The sequence below is a fragment of the Prinia subflava genome, chromosome 1, assembly GCF_021018805.1.
Source record: "Prinia subflava isolate CZ2003 ecotype Zambia chromosome 1, Cam_Psub_1.2, whole genome shotgun sequence".
Classification (NCBI taxonomy): Eukaryota; Metazoa; Chordata; class Aves; order Passeriformes; family Cisticolidae; genus Prinia; species Prinia subflava.
In genome coordinates, this window is record NC_086247.1 from 65,741,651 (window position 1) to 65,755,221 (window position 13,571).

General features: G+C 40.0%; 1 protein-coding gene across 2 annotated transcripts in view; it reads left to right on the forward strand.

The window, feature by feature from the left end:
• Positions 1 to 13,571, forward strand: part of MOCOS (molybdenum cofactor sulfurase) — a 208,038-nt gene that overhangs the window by 84,904 nt on the left and 109,563 nt on the right. The window lies entirely within an intron of this gene.

A 13,571-nucleotide genomic window follows, 5' to 3' on the forward strand; every position in this document is an offset into this window, starting at 1 on the left:
GCCTGGCCTTGAACACTTGCTGGGGTGAGGCATGGAGGAACTTCTCTGGGCAACCTTTTCCAGTGCCTCACCACCCTCGCATTAAAAAAAAACCTTCCTCATATCTAATCTAAACCTTCCCCCTTTCCGTTTGAATTTCCCTTTGTCCTGTCAATATATACCCTTGTAAAAAATCTCTCTCCAGTTCTCTTGTAGGCCTCCTTCAGGTACAGGGGGGCTGCTGTAAGGTCTTCCCTGAACCTTCTCTTTTCCATGCTGAAAAATCCCAATTCTCTCAGCATGTCTTTGTAACTGGAGTTACAAAGTTACTGAGAGTACCTCTCAGTCTGCTGAGCATTTTCATGACCTGCTTCTGGACTCACTCAGATCCATCTCCTTCCTGTGTTGGGTGCCCCAGAGCTGGGTGCAGCACTCCAGGTGACGTTTTACAAGAGCAGAGCAGAGGGGAAGAATCACTTCCCTCAAGCTGCTGGCCACACTGCTTTGGATGAATCCCAGGACATGGTTGGCTTTCTGGGCTGCCAGCACACTCATTGCTGGGTCATGTTGATCTTCTCATCAATCAACACATCCAAGTCCTTCTCCCCAGGGCTGATGTCAGTTCATTCTCCACCCAGCCTATATTTCTGTTTGGGAATGCCCTGACTCGTGTGCTGGACCTTTTACTTGTCATTGTTGAGATTTATGATGTTCACACAGGTCCACCTCTCAAGTCTGCCAAGGGCCCTCTGGCATCCCTTCCTTCCAGTGTGTCAACCACACCACACAGCTTGGTGACATTGGCAAACTTGATGAGGCTGCACTCAATTCCACTGCCTATGTCGCTGACAAAGATGTTGAACAACGTCAGTCCAATATTAGCCCCTGAGGAACACCTCCTGGTCTCCACTTGGACATCGAGCCATTGGTGGCAGCTCTTTGGATATCATCATCCAGCCAATCCATCCACTCATCCACTGAGTGGTCCATCTGTCAAACCCATGCCTGTTCAGCTTAGGAGCAAGGGTGTCATGCAAGACAGTGTCAAGTGCTTTCCACAAGTCCAGGTAGATTATGTCACTCGCTCGTCCCTTACGCACCAGTGCTGCAGCGCCATCATCATAGGTCACCAAATGTGTCGGACATGGTTTGCCCTTAGTGAAACTGGCAGAAATCACCTTCTTATTTAACATATGCCTTAGCATAATTTCCAGGATGATTGCTCCATGTTCTGGCTGGGCATCAAGGTGAGACTAATCAACATACAGTCCTCCAGGTCTTCCTTTCCTCCCTTTTTAAAAGTGGGGGTTCCAGTCAGTGGGAACTTCACCTGACTGCCGTGACTTCTCAAATAAAAGTGGCTTAGCTGCTCCATCCAACATTTCCCTCAGGACCCACAGATGCATCTCATCAGATCACATAGACTTGGTCACCTTCCGGTTCCTTGGATGGTCTCAAACCTGTTCTTTTCCTACAGTGGCCCATTCCTTCATTTTGCCTTTCCTTTCTGTGACTTGGGCAGTGTGGCTGGACCACTTGCTGGTCAAGACAGAGGCAAAAAAGTCATTGAATACTTCAGCCTTCTCCTTATCCTGGGTAACCAGGTGTCCTGATCCCTTCTGGAGAGAGCCCACATTTTCCCTAGTCATCCTTTTACTACCAAAGTACAGTTTTTCCTGTTTCTTTTGATGTCTCTGTCCAGATTTAACTCTCTCAGGGCTCTACCTTTCCTAGCCTGATGCCTAGTGGCTCAGAAAACACCTCTGTGTTCTTCCCAGGCTACCTGTTTTTACTTCCACTCCCTGCAGGCTTCCTTTCTGTGTTTTGGTTTGTTCAGAGTGTCCTTGTTATCCATGCAGGCCTCCTGACTTACTCTTTGTTAAGATGCATCATTGTAGTCTTGTAATAGATGACCCTTGAATATTAACCAGCTCTCTTGCCTCACTCTTCCTTCCAGGGCTTTATCCCATAGTATTCTAACAGATATTAAATACTTATTGATAAATATATATATATATATATAATTATTGACCTTGGGAAAGGCTAGATTTGAAAAGGGGAAATGGTTATAAAAGCCCTTAATTCCTTTCAATTGTTTATGGATGTGTATTCAGTAGCATGATGTCCTGCATATCCCACGATATGCATGACTTTTCACTGTATGCAAAATGATGCTTCATGTGTTTGGGTGTCTTCTGGTTGTGTGCACTGAGTGCTGCTGGGGGGTTTCTGGTTTCTGTTTCTGGACTGTTAAATGCAGAGGCTGGCTGCATTCACCTGGCACTTGCCATGTGAGACCATGCGTTATTTCTGAATTGGATGTTGGTACAGTGAATGTCCGATTAATCTTTTCATATAGAAATAAAAAGAACAGGGAAGCATTGTCATTCACACCTCTGTTTCTGACTTTTCAAACCAAAAAGGCTTTGAAGTGCAACTCTCACTGAAATTCAGGATGACAAGACATAGAAGTGGGATCCCAGGGTGCTCCTACATCATCTGCGAGCCAAGGATAAAACTCCCTTTAATTTCACCTGGCCAGTCTCTAGTTTCCAAGCAGCTTTTCTAGAGGTAATTGATACATGACTCCTGAGATTCCATAGCAGATAAAAATATCTGAAATGTGTTTTAGATCTCAGTTCTGCTTTTATGCTTTCTTTAATTAAGAAGAGAAAAGTATGTGGGAACTTGGAGGGGTACTCTATTTCTGGTATCTTTTTCAAGAGTTTTCAGAAGCTGACTAATTATAAACCTTTCAGATTTCTGAGGCTCCCACTGTTTCAAGGGCTTTTTTACTGAGTTCAGAAGAAGGGCCTGCTTTAACCCTCTTCTGCTTCAGAGTTAGAGGAAATTGACTTCTAAGTCTGGGTACACAATGTGTAATCTTGGTATGAGGGATTAAAACTAAAATAATCAAAACTGACAGCTGGATACTAGTTCCCATTAAACACTAAAGTGTCATGTAGACAGTCTAAGTCATTGCTCATAGGTCAATATTTATACTTGGCCTCATCTGATCCTTTGGTTGTTATTTGAAAAGCCAATATTTGAAAGTTCATGTTTAGAGCATTACTGATGCAGTCCATAGTTTCTCATGAAGAGAGAAGACTTAAAGTTCTGCTTGGAGAGGCTTGAAGTTTTCAAAAATAGGTCAGGAGTGAGGATAACTTTCTTGAAGAGTAAAAACAACATGTTGCATTGACATTCTCAACCAATGTGATTCAAGCTATATCACCTTTTTTTTTTTTTTTCCTCTCAGCTGCTATGGTTTTTGCTTTGTTATGTTTTTAAAGTGTTTTCATTATAATAAAATCCAGGCAGAGTAGTTAGGAACAGAACTATTACACTTCAAATGAAATGCCACGTCACTGTGGCCAGAGTTTATCCAATTACCTTATCTGTGGTTTCCATTCCTTTGCTAGTGGCTAAAACACCTGGGTCATTATTTGTCACATGAACAGCATCTCTAGTGAGGTTTTATCCCTGCCATATTGCAGGGAACCTCTGTCCTTGTAGGCATCCAAACCCAACTGGCAAAGGCCCTGAGTAACCTGCTCCAGCTGGATGTGCTTTATGCCGGAGGTTGGAATTGAGATTCCCAGGAGTCCTTTCCAGCCTCTGTGCTTCTGGGATTGATTTTGTGCACCTTTCCCAAGTTCCATCTGCATTGTCTCTTCAGACATGTCTTTGTAATTCCAAAAGATTTTACTTTAATTTTCTTCTTTCTTAAAAAATGCTTATTTACAGTATGTGATTTGTATTCAGCTTGAATGCACTGAAATGTCATTTCATGTGGTAATTCATAAGGAAACTCGAACTCTAGCAAATGTCACTGGAAAAGGGAATTTGAATGTATGTGTCTGAGTACCACTAGCAGAAGGTATTCCCCATTCACACATAATCCAAGAGCCGTGTACTAAGAAAATAGCTTTTTCAGAGTCAAGGTGAAACTTAAGTGGAAGCATGTAACAAGATACAGTTTATCCATCTTTCCTTGCAGGACTGTCAAAATGGTTGCCACTTTTCTTAATAGATACAGCTTTTGCTAGTGTTTCTTTTACTTTATTTTGTTGTTTCTGCTATATAAATTCATGTACCACAGTCTCATTTACATTTCTTTAATACCCTTAAATCACTTCCACATTTTCCCATTTCATGTCAGTAGCCAATCTTCCCATCTCAAGCTTTAAAATCATGTTTATTGTATTTTCATCCTTGTATCAAATAGCTTGACAAATTACTATTATCATTCACAAATCTAGCCTCATTTCCCATGTTTTTTTCCTGCACAGCATGAGATAATAAAATAATATGATTATGGATAGCAAGAATTCAGCGATAAAATATTCATCATCTGCCCTATTTTTCTTTTGTATCTGGGAGTGCTATTCAGAATCTGATCATCCTGGAATTTATGACTAAGGGAAGAGGAGTCATTGTGTTATCTGTAAATTGGGTATCTGCTGTTGTATGTTGTTCATTTCCAAATGCATTTTCAAAAGCTTTGGAATTCCAGATGACATGACTTTGTCCCTGGTGAGTTTTAGTGACTCTTGCCTCTGCTGCTTGAATAATTTGACAATCCCAAAGCAGCACCCACACTTTTGTAGTCTATTATGCATTGCACTTAGCCACAGCAGGTTTCTTTATTCTTGATGCTGTGGCTAGAGATCCCCAGGACAACTTTGCTCATGCTTATGCAGTGTGTACTGACATGGTCTGTGTCCTCCGTTTTATTCTGGGTTTGCGGGTGCTGAGGGGAAGGGAAGGAAGCAAGGAATGGAAAATAGAGGCAGAATGGGGATGAAAACTAGATCTGAGGAGCTGGAACTGAGACAAAATCCTGAGGCTGGGTGGTGGGTATGCAGCAGCTTGAGAATCCTTTGGCAAATAAACCTGATCTGCTTGAAGCAATCTCTTTAGGTGGATTGTTTCTGTCAGCATAGAAAGAAAGAATATACTGCCAGGTGCTGGCTTATTCCATAAAAGCTTTTCACAGTGCTGAGAAATCACCTAGGGCCTGGACTGTGCTGAGAAGAGCAGTCTTTCTGTGCAAGCTCACCTTGTAGTCTGGCATGTGCTCATTGGCTCCACACACGAGGACTCTGGCCATCTGCCCATGATTGCTTTAATGTGGTAAGTGGACTTAAGTATCACCCTGTCAAAAAACACATTCTGTTTAAGCATTTTGCTATGCTGCTTCTGCATTTTTGTGATGTTTAGAGAACTCCAAACAGGGCCACTTATGGGAGAATTTCCAAATCTGTAAATTTCCTGAACAAGCACCCTTTAAAAAAGCAGTGATGGATTTCAGATTAGATACTTGGGAAGTGACAGGGGTCTTCATCTAATCTCTCAGGCGTGTTTGCACCATGAGAATGCTTCTGCACCTGGCAAACCTGATGCAGCCACTGACAGGGACTTGTAAGCCTGACCAGGGAACAAGACAGTGAACAAGTCTCTTGCTTCCTCCCAGCTTCCAATGCCACTCTGTCCTGCAAAGATGAGAGGTCAGAGGTCATTGACAAAGACTGTGTAGGACTCTCACTCAGCTGTTCCCTTTGTCTGAAAGGCAAAGTTCTTTCATTTAACTGATAGAACTTAATGCTGACAACTTTTACTACTATTTTTCAGAACTAGAGCTGTGGAAAAATAAAAGGGTAAGTATAAGAAGGTTCAAGTAATCAGTTACTCTTTCCCCTCTCTGCTAAGAGTGTATCTGCTGGCAAGCTTCATACAGTCTGTTTTGCTACTTCTCAGGACATCCAAGGTGGCAGTTGACATTTGCTGTGTTTTTCTGCCAGCCATCACTGCAGCCAGCCAAATTCTTCAGTGTTTGATGCAAAGGAGTTTTGCTCATTTTTTTTGTTCTAAGTCCCACCATTAAGAAGGCATTAGTGTGTCATTTTACAGTCTAGTCCTCCAGGTGATTTTTTTTTTCAATACTGAAGTTGTTTCATTCCCCAGCATAGTCAGAACAAACTGAAAATTGTACCTCAGCAACCTAAATGGTATCCTGAGGGGATCACTTTTGATCTTCATTCATCATGTGATTCACCTTAAATTGCTGAATTTGGGATAAACTGAAAGTAGTGCACCTGATAAATTCTTGTAGAGCACAACCAGACACTAGAAAACATATTTGTTAACTTGGATTAGTGGGTAGTCACCCAAACAAAAACAATAACATAAATAGATAAAACTTTGAAGAGGCAATACCGTTAGCAGAGATGGCTTCTATTAGTCAGCCCACCCCACCTCTATTCATTTGCACACTCCTGGAATGTCTAAATACCAGGATACGATCTACAGTACAGAAATAAATACAGAAGGAGGTGTTTTGCTCAGGCAGGGAAGGTAGTGGATCTTGCACACTTCTTGTTCAGCGTAATAAAATCAATTAAACCCAGAAATACAAAGGATTTTTTAATTGTACTGTGGATTCTCTTATTTGGAAGTAGGCTGATCCAACTAACCATGTTTCCTCCTTTGTTTTCCAATGCCATTGAAAGCCAGTAGAAATCATGGGTCCAGCATAGCCACATGGCTAATGTAGGAGAAGGGAATACAGGTGACCTTGCCCCTGATCAGTGACAGGGGGATATTACCCAATACAGCTGCATCCCTGATAAGTCACAGCTGCATCCAGTAATGATAAGTGTGATAAAAGGGAGGGAGTTAGCTGCTGAGGGAGATCATGAAGTAGGAGGAAGCATGAGGAAGAGGGAACAAGGGAATCATGAAGAAGGATCCTGGGGAGAGAGAATTACTGCTGTGAGGTCAGTCTGGGCCTGCAGTCAGAGCCTGTTGTTGGAACCTGCAGTCACAGTCTAGCCAGGTAAAAGCCTGCACTCACAGTCTGCAAACCAATACCTGCAGTCAGAGTTTGGCAGGAAATAACCAGCAGTCAGGGGCTGCAAGGAAAACCTACAGCAGGAGCTTGCTGCAGCCAGAGTCAGTGAATAGTTGGAGTCAGGATGGCTGAGCTGTAAAGAGGAATAAACCAGGACCCTTTTCATGCTGTGATAAACAAGAAGTCTGTGTCTTGGCTCATTTCTATCCTCTAACAAAAGGGCTGCTGCAACAGCCTAACACAGAGAGGTACATGTAAATCACATCAAGCACCAATCTGTATTGTTGGGAAACTCCATCCCACTATATGAATGGAACCAAATTATTGATTTATGAAATAAACCTTATAAACTGCTTGAGAGCTGCAGCACATTCATTTTTAAAAAAAGAAAAATATGGAACTCATTATAAAATGTGTTTTTCTTAAAATATGAAGTGTTTTGAGATGATAGGAAGGAATAAGGGAATTCTGGTTTATACCAGGATTTGATTTTGCTCTTGATCAAATACAGTAAAAAATTTGCTTAAACCAGGATGTATCTTTGCAGTCATTGTGGCTAACAAGGTGGCATAACATAGTTTTACCCTATGGAGTTCTTGTGCTCAACTTAAAATCAGACCTTTTCTCTAGTACTTTTCTGAAAGGCATTGTAAATTTCTAGCACCAGCTATTGTGACTTTACAGAATTGGTTTTTTGCTGATAAATTTATGGCACATTTTAAATTATGGTATGCAGATTTTACATTTGTGTTTGATTAACCTGTTTGATATATGAGGAAAAGTAATGCTAACTTTTTTGGCATAAAAATCACTTTTTTTTTCTTCACCATTTGTACTGTATATGTAAAATGTTGTGATATTGGATATAAAAGGCTGAGACTGGCTTTTTGACCCAGATGGTATTTACCATGTACAAGTTCTATTGAATTAATGTTAAGGGATTGATTTACTTCAAAGTACAGGAAATAAAGCTTTTCTCTCTCTTTTTACCTTGGGCAGTTCTTAGTAATAGGAATTGCTGTAAATACTCCATGGTATAGTATATAATTAGTATAATGCTCTTTATTTGACTCCTGAAGTCTCAGAGACAAAAGCATAAGCTAAGGCAGACATATGGAAGATCTGTAACTACTATCAGGGGGTCAATTTAGATATTTAACATTATTTTAACCTAGTTTTTTATGTGCTCTGAATCCTCTGGTGTGTGTGTGTGTGCTTAAATACTTTCCAAAGCGATGCTGAAATTGTTCTGAGTTGGCTGCTGGTACAGATTTTCTGTTTTGGTGAGTAAATGAGTCCAAACTGCAGGATCCTGCTGTGCATGGCTGTCATGCCACCCAGTCCTTCTGCCAGCTGAGTGGACTTTGCACTGCAGAATGGGACACCCAGGACCACATGTGGATTCAAGACTCATATGGGTGCATGCTCACAGCTGTGAAGATGTAGTTTAATCTTGCATGTGTAAATGAGAGCTGAATGCCACATGGCTCTCTCAGTGTCCAGGTAGAGCAAAGTAACCAAGACTGTGAGCCCCACACCAATTCCTTTGCTAGGGCTGATGGTGAGCTGGTGTCTTTGCAAGTGCAGCTCCTTGACAAGCCCGGAGTGCCTCTCCAGAGACACACACCTGGGGAGCAGGGTTGTCTGGCTGCACAAACAGCCAGCCTGCTTTTTGAATCCTCTTGGTTTCAACAGTACTATGGTAGTACTTTGCTGGGTTTTAAAAAGAGTAATGTACAGCAGTGAAAACTGTGGGGAGGGGAGTCTGTTCTCCAATTCAGACAAGGACTGAAGTATATGTATTTCAGCCAGTCTCTGGTTCAGAAACTTCTTGAGCTTTAGCAGGGATGTCAGCTTGTACTTTAAGTCGAATCAGCTAATGCTAATTTCATTGGTATATTTCTGTATGGATCCTTTTGGAAGTAAAACTTTTAGGAAATACTTATATTCTCCTTTCTCACAGCAGTTCCTGTCCCCAGGAACTACTTGTATGGATTTAGTTGGTTCTTTTTTGTGGACAGTGGGCAGAGGAAGGCATGGTAAAGTACTTGGCAATTAAAATCACTGTCTGAATGCTATCCAAGTTTAGTTTCTCCAAAATGGGAGGGGACTAGGTAGTTTCCTTTAACGTTTTTTCCTTGATGGAAATAATCACTATACAATGAAGAAGTTCTCAAATAGAAACTGCTGCTAAGGTTATGTCAGTAAATGCCTGACCATGAATGATGAAGCATCTCCTCTACTATAATGTACTAATACATTGTACTGTCTTGAATTGATATTAATCATCCTTGCTTGCTTTTATTTGCCCATTTCTTGCTTGCCCAGCAAGAAGGGACTAAAAATCATTTGATTTCAGCATAATGTGCATGGATCCCTTGAGATCGATGAACTCACTGTAGAGGCTCCAGCAAAGGAGACTGAGACACCTCCATGTGGCATATCATGTGGCAATTGCAGATTTGATCTTTTGAAAGAGGTCTTCACCTTCACTGATTTTTTTTTTTTCTGGTTTGGTGGCTTCCTTCCACTCAGAATCATGCCTCTAAAATCTTTTTGGAATGGTATTCTTGATCAGACTTATTTGTCAGTGTCATCAGAGATATCACTTAAGGATAGGTTTTTTCAGTCTAAATGACATTAGAATGCAAGAGAGCAAGCTGAAATGCCATAAAGGTTTGTCCGTTTATGGCAGAAGACCTACAGAACTATCTTAAATTTAGTGACTCAGAGTATGTGGCTTCTTATTTGATACCCATATTATTTTATATTTTATTTATAGCTAGACTAGAGGGAGGTACTTTTTTTAAAAGCTTACTGTTCACTACCGTCGTAGTGTTAAAAAAGAGATCTATAGAAAAAGACTAGTTGACCTGTTTGGATGACACCACTCAAGCTAACATTTGAAGATTACAAGTACAAGCATGGGTTTGGTCTACGCCCTTTCTTTTCATCTTCTTACAAATCAAATATATGCAAGAGTGCATCTGGCAGTTGTGCTCTTGGGAACCCGTGAAAGAAACATCTACAGGCTTCTCAAACAGATTTAATTTAGAAGAAAAAGGAAAATATTTATGCTCTTGAGAAAAAGGGGTTTTACATTCTTTCTTAACTTTCCAAAAATGGAAATGCACAGATTTGATTAAACACTTGGCTGTCACATTTGTCTGTTCATGTTCAATTAAAAAAATTCAGAGGGATTCTCTAGTATTATTATAATCTACTTTTTTAATATCTAGGCATTTATATTATCAAGTAACATCTGCTATGGCTTAATAACTGTGTCAAATGATTGTAACAGCTTTATTTTTAGTGAATTTAATGATAAGGAGTTTTAGAGTTACAGCAGGGAAAGTATTTATGCTGAAAGGATTGCATCTCCTATTTCATACTTTATGGCAGTCATTTTCCCATTATGTTTTCAGGTTGTACTCTGAAGTGGCTTTTTTTTTTTTTTTTTTTTTTTTAATTGTTGCTGATGCCAAGAGTCTTAAGTTCAGCAATATAGATTGCAAGGATTTTCTCCGTAACATTCACTGCTAAAAAGGGGTTAGTATGAATCTAACTCTTCTTATCAATCATTTTGTCTTTATATTAGAAGTGTCTTGATTGATCTTAAGTTAGCTACACTAATGTATGATCCGCTTAAGTGGGAAAAATAGTGTGATGATTTTGTCAATGACAGATCTGGCAAAATCTTTCCTCTTAAGAAAATCAATAAATTGATGCCAAGTAACAGAAACCCAGTTAACCCTTCCTAGAAAAGAAAGTATATTTGTTGGTTTTTCTGGTGTCAGTATATGAATGAAGGCAACTGCTTTGAAGTTTTCATCAGTATTAAAAAAGTCTTTTGTTCATGTCATACCATTGTTTGGTCTTGGGTTTTCTGTACATACATTTTTCTGTGTTTTATCGGGGGTTAATGAGATTATTTTAGATTAATTCAGAAGGACAGTTTCAAAATAAATAGCCAGAGTCAATGTTAGCCCTGAATTGTTTTACTTTGTCTTAAGAAAGATAAAAGATAAACCTTGCATGAGCTTTTACCCAATTAAAGCATGTAAGAAATCACAGAATATACTGAGTTGGAGTGACATACAAGAATCCATCTCCTGGCCCTGTCACACATGCTTGAGAGCTTTTTCCAAATGCTTCTTGAACTCAGGCGGCCTTGGTGCTGTGACTACTTCCCTGTGGAACCTGTTCCAGTGCCCAACCCCCACTGGGTGAAGAAACTTTTCCTAATATCCAACCTAAACCTCCCCTGACACAACTTCAGGTCATTCCCTTGGGTCCTGTCACTGTCACTACAGAGAAGAGATCAGTGCCTGCCCCTCCTCTTCCCCTCATGAGGAATTTGTTACTGTGATGAGGTCTCACCTCAGTCTCCTCCAGGCTGAACAGACCAAGTGACCTCAGCTGCTCCTCATTTGGCTTCCCCTCAAGGCCATTCACCATCTTCATTACCCTCTTTTGGATGTTCTCTGGCAGCTTAATATATTTTTTATATTGTGGCACCCAAAACTGCACACAGAATTCAGTGTGACGCCGCCCCAGCTCAGAGCAGAGCAGGACAATCCCCTCCCTGGCCCCACTGGCCATGCTGTGCCTGATGCCCCTCAGGACAGGCTTGGCCCTCCTGGCTGCTGATTCAGCAGTGATTCAGATTCAGCTTGTCGTTGACCAGGCCTCCCACGTCCCTTTCCATGGCCCTGCTTCCCAGCACCTCCTTCCCTAGTCTGTCCATACATCCATGGTTGCCCCATGTCCAGCATAGACTTTAGCATGTTCTTGGATTTTTGAACTTCATACAGTTGGTGATTGCCCAGTCCTCTAATTTGCTGTGATCTCTCTGCAGAGCCTCTCCACCTTCATGGGAGTCAACAGCTCCTTCCAATTTGTGTCATTTGTGAACTTGCTTAGTATTCCTTCACTCAAGTAATTTATAAAGATATTGAAGAGCACAGGGCCTAAAATGGAGCCCTGCACAACCCATCCTTCACTGCTAAATACCAATATGTAGACAACAAATTATCTCTAATCATTTTAATGATAAACATGAGTAACATTTTTCTAGTATAGTTCAAATCACATCTCTGTGTGACAGAAATATTTCAAAATAAGGTTTTACACATCAGGTACTTTAGTATGGCTCACTTCTGGGACTACATGTGCTGTCCTAGCATGGTTATGCTAGAAGCCTAGAAAGAGCCTTTGCAGGCTTTCAAAAACATGACACAGTAAATGTGAATAGCATAAGCTCTCTGGGAGGAGAGTGATAGAACTGCTGTGTAGATGCCTGTTGACCCAATTCAGGAGGAGACCTTTGGTTACATTCCTTATTTGATCAATTTTAATCAGGTAAATAGATTTTTTAAAAGTACCTGGATCTCACTGATTCTTTATCTATACATTTCTAGATGATTTTCCTAGGCAGATTACTGCAGAATTGGTGATGAACAGAAAGATCACCTCTCTAACTGTTCATATGAATTGCACTCTTAGCAATTAATGTGATGTTTAAATTAGAACAAAAATAAGCAGGACCATGCATCTGATTTTTCTGAAGAATTTGTCATTTTATGTATACAAATGTATGTATATATAAGGGCATATGTAACTGGAAACCATAGTAGACTAACCAGTAGACAAATAACTGTGGAAGAATTCCTCCCTCCAAACTTTGACTGCATGTATGTTCTACATGTAATAAATTCATGCAGCTGTAACTCTTCCTGTTCTCTGATACCAGCTGGTGGGATTTACAAGGAGCCTTACACATAGAAGTGCAAGGGGCAATTTTAAATTTTAGTGAGGACTAGATTCTGTAGTGTTGCTAAGCAAAATTTGGTGAGGGACATGGCATGCAAGATTTTTTAAACAATAAGATATAATGAAGCCTGTTTTAGCTTAATAACATGACTGCATTTTCAGGAAGGTTGAGTTCCTTCATCATTTTCTTGTTTGTACTCTTTATCTTGTGTTGATTGTGTAAGTCCACAGCAGAGCACAGATAAGCATTATGAATGACACTGCCAAGTAGTTGTGTGTGAAGATACATGAATGTGTTCACCTTTTATAAAAAATGTTAATCAAATTGGACTATTCTTCTCTTGGTAAAGTAGAATGGTTTCTGAAATTGTTAGTGTGCCAGTTTGTAGCAGATATCCTAAATATTTTCTGTAAATCCTTTTATTATGAGATAAACTGTATATGAAGATTAATGTCCACAGCATAAACATACCTGCAGCCTTCATTCATTTGAACTATGTATAGGAGTGTAGATATATTAATTTTGTGTTCCCTAAGAATTTCTCTAATACCTTCATGCTATTAACATTGTCACCAAATCCTTAATGTGATACTATGCACACCTTAGTGGATGTGCACCTTTTAAGATGAATTATATGGAATTTTCAGAAATTCAGTTTATTTGACAAGTCAAACTTGGAGTATAACTAAGGTTAAAGTATAGCAAACATAGGGTTTATTTCAGTTTTCCATGTGTGAGAAAATGTAAATTTACACATACTTCTCTCATGCAGAGTGTACAGAGTAAATTCTCATTTAATCTCCCTGTCTGATGAACAGAAAAAAAGCTTGGCAATCAGAATTGTGAGTCAAAGATAAAGATTTCGTATCCTAGCCTGGCTTATTTAAATTATGATCTAAAGGTGTAAATATGAATCTTGAAGCCATTTTGTAGTTAATGAAGCAGTAATAACAACCAAGGAGATCT